Genomic DNA, 10,119 nt, shown 5'->3' on the forward strand with positions numbered 1-10,119 from the left:
CAATTGGCCTCCCTACCTCTAGTCTTGTCTTCAACTCTCTCCATAGAATATAGCAGATGATTCTACAGAACAAACCTAATTATGTTCTTCTTCAGCTTGAAAATACTCAGTTTCCTTGACATGCTCTATAAGGCCATGTGTGAACTGGCCTTTGCTTATCTCTCCAATTTTCACACCTCCATAGAATCCATGCCTTCCTACCTCTGGCATTTTGTACATGCTGTTTCTCCTGCCTGAAACACTTCCCTAATTTCCCCACCCTTCTCTGTCTCAGTTGATTATTATACTTTAGGTCTTAGCTTAGATTTTATTTCTTCTAGGAAGCAAAATATTGATTCCTCCAAATAATTTCTCTTGACATTTCTCATAACCCCTTTACTTTTTTTTTTATTATAACATGTATTATGTTGTTTTCCAATTGTCTGTTTACCTCTCTGTCCCTATTGGATTTAAACTCCAACAGGGCAAGGATCATGTCCATATTTTTCTTTCTTTTTCTTTTTTAAAGACTTATTTATTGACTTGAGTGAGAGAGAGAACAGAAGTGAGGGGCAGAGGGAGAGTGAGAGAGAGTCCCAATTAGACTCCGCCCCAAGCTCAGAGCCTGATGTGGGGCTTGATCCCATGACCCTGAGATCATGACCAGAGCTGAAACCAAGAGTCGGACGATTAATGGACTGTGCCACCCAGGCGCCCCTCATGTCCATATTTTTCAAGGTTATATCCTTAACATGTAGCTTAATGTTGGTCATTTAGAATGTAAAGGATAAAAATATATGTGTCTGTATAATAAGTTGTGACTTTCAAACAAGACTAGTGAGAAATGTGTCAAAGCTCATCATTTGCTTTTTTTTTTTTAAAAAGAGAAAATAGAGAATTTCATTAGAACATCAGTACAAATAAACAAAGAGTAAACTAGGAGTAAGATTTTAAGGCACAGAATTTTGTGACCTTGGGGTGAGCCCCATTTGATGCCATTACAACATAATATAATCTGGTGTCAGTCTCAGCACAAATCTCTAGGCATTAGGAAGCAATCCAAGGCTTGTCTGGCCATAGTCATACATGTTGTATTTTTTTCAGCCAATTTATTTTAGTAAGCATAGGTCTAAAGCTTTCACATTATATTTTGAGGGGAGAATTTTTCTCAGTCCTGTGACTTTTTTTATATTAATTTTTTTGCATTGTGTGTCCTAATTTTTTTCAGCCTGTGTTTTAAAATGATTATTCATCCTTTTTCCTACTACTTCACTAGGTGAAAGCTCATTTATTTGATAAACTCCCAATTCCATAATCTTTTGTTTTCATTTAGACCAAGAGTTCTCAGACGACATAGCTTTGAATTTGTAGTAGTAGTATTCTGTTTGGTTGGTTTATTATTTTAGTTGGTCTTATTCTCAGAACCCTCCCCCCATTTCTAACTACCAACAAATATAGGGCAGCATCTTCACTCCAGCATTTTAAAAGATACTTAATTCAGAGACTCTGTTACTGAGCTATTTGTTTTATCTTCCCCTTCTATTGAACTAAGTTATTAAAGAAGACACACTATTTTTAACATATTAAATATTTTCAAGAGAACTACTTAAAAAAAGGTTACAAACTAAATTTTTCCCACTTGTACAGATGGTTTCACCCTCAAACCTTTTCATTTACTTTTTTTTTAACCTTTTCATTTACTTTCAAAGACTTTTTTTGTTGGTCAGGTTTTTCACCTAAAAATTTTAATGGAAAACAGAGGATTTGGTCAGTTCTGCTGGACATGTTCCATAATTTAGGAAGAAAATTTAAGGTTGTGAACATAAATCTTATATATAATCCCTGACACATGTACACATATATGTATATGTATACACACAGGCTCTATATTTACTATTCATTATTTGAGAGAGAGAGTGAGCGCACAAGGTGGCGAAGAGCAGAGGCAGGGGAAGAAGCAGACTCCCCACTGAGCAGGGAGTCCAACCTGGGGCTCCATTCCAGGATCCTGGGATCATGACCTGAGCCAAAGGCAGACGCTTAACCATCTGAGTCACCCAGGCGCCCCTGTATTTACTATTCTCATCTGTACTATACTTATGGTATATAGTATACATACATAATTAATCTTTATACTGTATGTATGATACAAACTATAAATAGTATAATTGTACATATATGTAGCATAGTAGCCCAGATTTATAAATACTTACTGATGAATCAGTATCCTTAATTAAACAGTGTAGTTCCTTTAGGAAAATTGGCAATAAAATAGTATCTGCTAAAGAATATTAATTATAATTTATATTATGTTTTAGAGAACACCAAGCTGCTAAGTTCAGTACAGTAAAGAAAACAGAATTTTCAGTTTAATATATATTAAAATTTCCTTCCAGTAAAGGAAAACATACAATGAAAAGACGTTGAATTTTAAGCCTCCATCTCTATCCTCTATCATGCTGCCCAAATAGTGTTCTTAAGTCACAGGGTATTATTTGACATTTCTTGGATATATCATATAATTTTGTAGCTCAATAGCTTTGTAAATGAGGATTTTGTTACCTGATGAACTCCTACTCATACCCCAAGATTTTCCTTCAATGTCCTTTAACCTGTGAAGTGATACCTTTGGTTCCCATGATTCTTTGCACATATCTGTATTATTTTCTTACCACATTGTGTCACTTTCCTAGCTTGCTTTTCTGTCCTTCTCACTAGGGCCAATGTACTGTTAGGCATTATAGGCAGAGAACCCAGGTAAAAATGTCTGGGACTCTGGAAAAAAAACATATATTGGCTATAAGTTATGAAAAATTAATGACTATTAAAATGCCCATAAAAAATAATCTCAAGCAAATGTAACACAACTCATATGTAGTTATGCTATTATATTAAATGTGAGAGGTGAGTGCATTTTAATGTTTTATATGAGGTTAGGTGGATTTAGAAGACTCTGAATGATTAGACCCTGAGAAGGTCTTAAGTTGGCTCTGTTGGCCCCACTTACATTTGGGGAGAAAGAATTGTGTTTTACTCACTTTTGTGATTCCAAAGGCCAGTGACAGTGACTGGTATATGGCATATACCTAAATACTGGTGACGAAATTCCTGAAAATTATAAGCAGTCTCTAAGTATTACCTGGTTGAATAAAAGTCTATATTAAATGAATATTGCCCAAGAGGGGCAATATATCATAGTGATTAAGAGCATGGCATTGAAGTTCCCCGAACCTAGATTTGAGTTGTGGTTCTGTCACTTATAGGAGGAGTGACTTAGGGTGAGTCCTATCTCTCCCTAAACATAAATTCTCTCCTGCATCAGGGAGGAGTAATAGTAGTAACTATCTTATTGGATTTTCACAAGGATTAAATGAGATAATATATATTGAACACTTAGCATGGTGCACAGCATCAGAAAAAGTTTTAATAAAAGTTGAGTTATTACTATAAGCTAAGCAAAAGTAGCCTCCATCAAGATATATCATATAATTTTGTATGATAGACCGCATCTATCATATTTAAATCTTTAAATAGCTTTCACTCTTGTTAGCTAAATTTCAGTAGAGTAGACATAAAAGAGGTCACAATGAACAATTTTCTCTAAATTCTCAATTCTTACAAGCAACAGATTGTAAAAAATGCTGGAAAAAGTCAGATTTCGAGGCTCTATGTAAATTTAAAAAAAGGGATGGTGATAAAAGCTTTCTTATTCTCAAGATAACATGCATGAAAACAATTTGTGATTCAGGATAGCAATACGGGTATGTCTTTAAGCCAACTAACTCTTTGCGACACATTGTCCTTGCTTTCTAAAGTAGGCCTCATCTCACTTTTAATGTGTGAAAGGAGAGATTATTCAACACAGTGGTAGACACATTTTTGTTCTCAAGAACACTGCGATATCATTAATCTTCTGGCATGCCTGCAAAGGCGGGTTATGTGAATGCTAGTCTTTTGCAAGGCTATAAATAAAGTTTAAAGAGAGAAAGAGACAGAAAGAAAAGATGTTTTCCTGAAGTTTCTATTGCCACAGTACGGACCACATTAAGGGTGCAATAACTTACCAGTAATAACACTTTTAAAATCCTCTTTATGGGTTTTCACATCTGTCTAGAAAAATCCAGCCTAAAAATAGAATCTGATCTTGTAACACAGCTTTCTCAAATTGGGCTATCCTAAACACTCTTTTCATTGAATAGTCACATATGACTATTTTAGAGCCATATTTCTGGGAATAGCAATGCTTTATCATGTATATCACATGCTTAGCACTCCAGAAGATACGTTCATGTATTAGGGTGTGTGTGTGTGTGTGAAGTGGTTCCTCATGGATGGAAAAGGTTCAGTAAAAATATTTTTTTTCCTTTTTTGCTTTTGAAATGTAAAGCAAAGAGAAAGTATCCCTCATTTTTTATGTTAGGAATTTCATTCTATTTCTGGCCTAATAGACCCAAATTTCATCATTATCCATGTTTAAAGGTTGAGTCACATTTGTTTTTATTTGAAAGTACTCTCAGGAATAATGCTTGCATGCTAAATGCTGTTAGAGCATGCTTATGGATTATTATTACACATAATATGGACTTAATTTTCCCATCAAATTGGAATAATCGGTAGCAGTTTTTGGTTCTAGCAGAAACCATCTTTCTCATAGTCCTTCAGTGGCAAAACTCCTGCTGACTTCATGAGAAGATCAGGTACAAAGCAAATAACGTGCCACAGATTGTTTTTTAGAACTGTTTTTAGTTCTAACCCGTAGATACAAAAAACAAAAAAACGATAATTAAAAAAAAAAAAAACCCAACTGGCTTGTACTCTAGTTATGTCTTACCCTACACCCTTGGAAGATTTTTTCATAATGGTTTGGAATTTGGGACCTCCAAACAGCTTGTATGTGACAAACCAAAGACACTACAATTAAAACCTTTTTGCTATTCAGTTTGCAGGATATATGTGTTGCTAATTAAGAACCAACATCTTTGGCAGTTTTTCAGGTTGAGTAAACCTTTAGATTTGGGACAGTCAGTGGGCATTGCACACTCATAGCCGGGCTTCTCATAGCTTTTTGCGATGCCCTCTGAATTTTAGAGGCCTCATCTGGGGGCTTGTGATGAGAGTCACTTCTTTACTGATCTCTGCATGTGGCTCCTCTCTCAAACAGCCCACATCTGGGGAGCTCATTACATTCTGTAACAGATTAGTATGGAACAGGCAGTTTGAATTGTTCATCCAAGAAGTACACAAGTGGAGTTTCTATGCCATTTACTGAAAAAGCTAGAAAACAGACCTGGATTTTTTTTTTTTTTTTTTTGAGACAGAAAGTAGAATCTTTAGGAGCCAGCATGGCCTTTGGAAATCTAGTCTTGACCATCATGAAGACAATGATATTGGTCAACTATCTTTAATAGGGTTTCAAAACTCACTGCAAATGTGGATTTAGGGAGTATATAATATACCTAATTTGCAGAAGAAAATGAGAAGAAAAGGAAAAGGGAATAGTAATGAACATTTGTGAAGTTTTGATTATACATGATTAAATGCACAATTATTTCATTTATTACTTAAAATATTTTCATGAAGTATACGTTACTTTCCTTCTTGGCTGGTAAGGAAAACACTATTGAGACAGGTTAGGTAACTGGTCTATGTCCTCACAATTACTAAGCAGTAGAGATAGGATTTGAACCCAAATTGTTCCAGTTCTAAAGTTCACATTTTTTACTCAACAAGGATCAACAGGATTGGCCCAGGATCAAATGGTGAATGCTGCAGATTTCATTTGCTTTGTTCCTCCCTTCCCTTTCAATAAACTTCCCTCCATTTTGGCAGTTCCTACTCCTAGCTGCTCTCTCATTCTCATAGGTTTTGTTTTGCCCATATCCTTTTCCAGTCCCAACATAAATGTTAACTGAAAATGATACTAACTAATTACACTTCTTTAATAGGTTTCTGCATTTTGGTAAAAACTGAATACACTAAAATGCCTTTAAGACAATAAAGAATGTACTTCAGATACCATGACTGTTGGAGAATGTTGGGGGACATATATGGGCTAAAGGACTATCATCTCAGAAGGTGGCTTGAAGCCTGGGGAAACTCAGTGTTTCCCTCTTAAATATTTTCATACACATAAAATCAGTCTAAAATGAACTCCAAGAGCAGATGTGAAGGCAAAAGAAGTTATACTGTAGCTTAAGGGGAGAAATGTGCTCAGGATGGAGCAGAATAACTCCTTTGCTTGGTCATCAGGGTGTTCCATGAGATTCTGAACTGATTACATAAATCTTTCATTCTCCTCCCTCATTTCCACTTTATTGCATTCCATGGAAAGACAGAGTGACAAGACAAGGCCTCGGAACAATTACCTAGGATTACTTTTTTTCTCACTATCCTTGAATAGAGCTGCTTCCTACTTAAGAAGCTGGGATCTGTTGGCCCACGATAGGATAGTTACAGGTCAGCTTGAGGTGACATCTTCCTTGCTGGTGATGATTCAGAGCTCTTTCTTTTAAAACTAATATTTGTAGATATGGAATGTTAGGGAAGGGAATCTTAATGTAAACCTGGTTAGTTTTCAAGTGTGTGGAGAAAAAAATGTCAAGAAGGAATAAAATAATTTTTGAAAACATTCATAGAACAGAGCAGAAAAAATTATTGTCCATATTCTCACTACTTTAACACACCAATTGGTATACTTTGTAAACTTTCAAGCACTTTTTTCCCCATGAATATTTATTAACATAGTTGTAATAATAATTCATATTTTAAAAGTTTGCTTTCTTTCTCCTAATATTATGACATAGTCATTTTCTATGCTACTAAGCATTCTTCATTAGTTAGGCTGATTTTTTTTTTTGCAGAGAGGATGGGGCTCTCCATTTTTGAATGGCATAGGTGATACTCTGTTGTACATCTAAATGGATGAATTACCTCCTTGTAGGCATTGCATAAATGCTAATATAGTCCAGCTACAGATTTTAAATGTTACTTAGTTGTATAGATGCTGCATTGTAGCTCTCAGGGGATTGTTAACATCATCACATTTTTAAGTGTATCATAATCCTGCCATTTAATTATATTTAAAAAGTGGTTTGACCAACATTAGTGTCCAGGAAGAACAAATACAATTGTCATAGAACAAGTAAATAATCATTGAGTTTAGATACTTTTTGAATGTTGTTTAGATTCCTGCTGTACATACTGTCTGAGAATTTCTTTTATACTAAAGAATGTCATTGGGCTCTTTGCAGCTGTTGTGGCCTGGCTTTACCCCATTAGAGGCGATCTGTGGGAAGAGAAGGAGACAAATTGTGACACTGTCCCTTATCAAAGGACCACACAGTTGTTCGCCACTTTGACTCCATGATGGATAGTTATCTTGAGGTTTGACGGATGTAAGGCTGAAAGTTTAGAGGGAAACACTGCAGAAGCCCAGTAGCTCCTTGCTGTTGACACTTAACCTGATAACGTGGGGTTAATCAATCTTCTCTATTGTTTTTAGCTTCAGTTTTCTTTTCTTCAAGCTTCATTTTTTCCCACCTCATCAGACTGGTCTGCCAAAAAAAAAAAAAAAGTCTAGATGGAGAAAAGACAAAAGTAACTCTTTTCCACATTATTGATTTCATCAAACAACCTTCTGTTGTCCTCAGTGCATGTATTGGAGGCAGAAAAACACATACTCATTTTATGTACATAATGTGCATATATATTTTTTTCAAAGTTTTAACTTGAATGTTTGGAGAAAGAAATTAGATCTTGGTGATCAAAAGGTGAATAATAATCTTTATCTTGAAGAAAGACTTTGTCCTTAAAGTCTTTTGTTTTTTGAGAACACATTACTAATGATTGATCATTCTACTTTCCAGGGGTGCCTGGCTGGCTCAGCCTGGGGAGCTTGCAACTCTTGATCTTGGGGTTGTAGGTTCAAGCCCCACATTAGGTGTAGAGATTACTTAAAAATAAAATCTTAAAAAAAAAAGAATAGAAAAAATACTTTCTATGTTTCTCAATATTTCCCTTAGTTTAGGGATAAGCAACTATTAGATTTTCCACTGAAATAATTACTTGTTTCAGTATCTAAATATGGTGAATTTTTACTTGATCGCAAGAGGCTGATAAATTGTTAAAAGACCTGCTGGTTCTGCCATGCCTGAATTCCTCAAGCAAAGAATAGAGGGGAAAAGTCCCTGTGATTTTCATGATATTGTATTATCCCAATTAATGCATGGGGTGAAAGAAAGTCAGAATTCTTTCTTCAGCTTTATTGAGATGTAACTCACACACAATAAAATCACCAACTGTAAGACTGCAGTGTGATGAGTTTTGACAAATGAATACAGTCATGTTACCACTACTACAATCATGATACAGAACACTTTTGTTACCACCCAAAAGTTCCACTGTGTTCCTTTGTAGTCAGTATCTTTGCCACATCCCCTAGTCCCTGGCAATCACTGACATACACAGATCTTTTCACAAATGTACATGTCCTCTGCGCAGGGGCCACACTGATCTTCTCTAGATTGTTCCTACTGCAGTATGTGTGCTGCCGAAGTGAGCACTAGCCAGTTTCAAAAGTAAGTTATGACTACATATTAGTTTGTAACCTTTTTACAGGATGCATTTATTAAATCTCTCAAGACTTTATTTCTAATAGTCAATTAGAATTATACCGTCAGCGCCTTTGGAAAAGAAAAATCAGCAACTCCGCAGTGTTGTACCATGCTTGGCATAACACTATGCTCGAGATCCTGTCCTAGTCTCATGTCTAACTCATACCTCTTTTGGAAGCACTGAGGTGTCTTTTTTTTGTTGGTTTTTTTTTTTTTAATTTTATTTTATTATGTTAGTCAACATACAATACATCATTAGTTTTTGCTGTAGTGATCCATGACTCATTGTTTTCATATAACACCCAGTGCTCCATGCAGTACGTGCCCTCCTTAATACCCATCACCGGGCTAACCCATCCCCCCATCCCCCTCCCCTCTAAAACCCTCAGTTTGTTTCTCAGAGTCCATAGTCTCTCATGGTTTGTCTCTCCCTCCGATTCCCCCCCCTTCATTTTTCCCTTCCTTCTCCTAATGTCCTCCATGTTATTCCTTATGTTCCACAAGTAAGTGAAACCATATGATAATTGACTTTCTCTGCTTGACTTATTTCACATAGCATAATCTCCTCCAGTCCCATCCATGTTGATGTAAAAGTTGGGTATTCATCTTTTCTGATGGCTGAGTAATATTCCATTCCATATATGTACCACATCTTTATCCATTCATCTGTGGAAGGGCATCTTGGCTCTTTCCACAGTTTGCTATTGTGGACATTGCTGCTATGAACATTGGGGTGCATATGGCCCTTCTTTTCACTACATCTGTGTCTTTGGGGTAAATACCCAGTAGTGCAATTGCTAGGTCATAGGGTAGCTCCATTTTTAATTTTTTGAGGCACCTCCACATTGTTTTCCAAAGTGGCTGTACCAACTTGCATTCCCACCAACAGTGTAAGAGGGTTCCCCTTTCTCCATAACCTCTCCAACATTTGTTGTTTCTTGCTTTGTCAATTTTTGCTGTTCTAACTGGTGTAAGGTGGTATCTCAATGTGGTTTTTGATTTGAATTTTCCTGATGGCTAATGATGATGAACATTTTTTCATGTGTCTGTTAGCCATTTGTATGTCTTCTTTGAAGAAGTGTCTGTTCATGTCTTCTGCCCATTTTTTGACTTGATTATTTGTTTTTTGGGTGTTGAATTTGAGAAGTTCTTTATAGCTCTTGGATACCAGCCCTTTATCTGTAGTGTCATTTGCAAATATCTTCTCCCATTCTGTGGGTTGCCTCTTTGTTTTGTTGACTGTTTCCTTTGCTGTGCAGAAGCTTTTTATCTTGATGAAGTCCCAAAAGTTCATTTTTGCTTTTGTTTCACTAGCCTTTGGAGATGTATCTTGAAAAAAGTTGCTGTAGCCGATGTCAAAGAGGTTACTGCCTATGTTCTCCTCTAGGATTTTGATGGATTCCTGTCTCACATTGAGGTCTTTCATCCATTTTGATTTTATCTTTGTGTATGGTGTTAGAGAACGGTCGAGTTTCATTCTTCTGTTTATAGCTGTCCAATTTTCCCAGCACCATTTATTGAAGAGACT

General features: G+C 36.0%; 1 non-coding gene across 1 annotated transcript; it reads right to left on the reverse strand.

Annotated features, from left to right (window-relative positions):
* Positions 1-8,435: 8,435 nt before the first annotated feature.
* Positions 8,436-8,540, reverse strand: LOC123325399. Its single transcript, XR_006540408.1, has one exon. It is a non-coding gene; the product is annotated as a U6 spliceosomal RNA (small nuclear RNA).
* Positions 8,541-10,119: the final 1,579 nt, after the last annotated feature.

Source organism: Neomonachus schauinslandi, chromosome 7 (assembly GCF_002201575.2).
Source record: "Neomonachus schauinslandi chromosome 7, ASM220157v2, whole genome shotgun sequence".
NCBI classification, from domain to species: domain Eukaryota; kingdom Metazoa; phylum Chordata; class Mammalia; order Carnivora; family Phocidae; genus Neomonachus; species Neomonachus schauinslandi.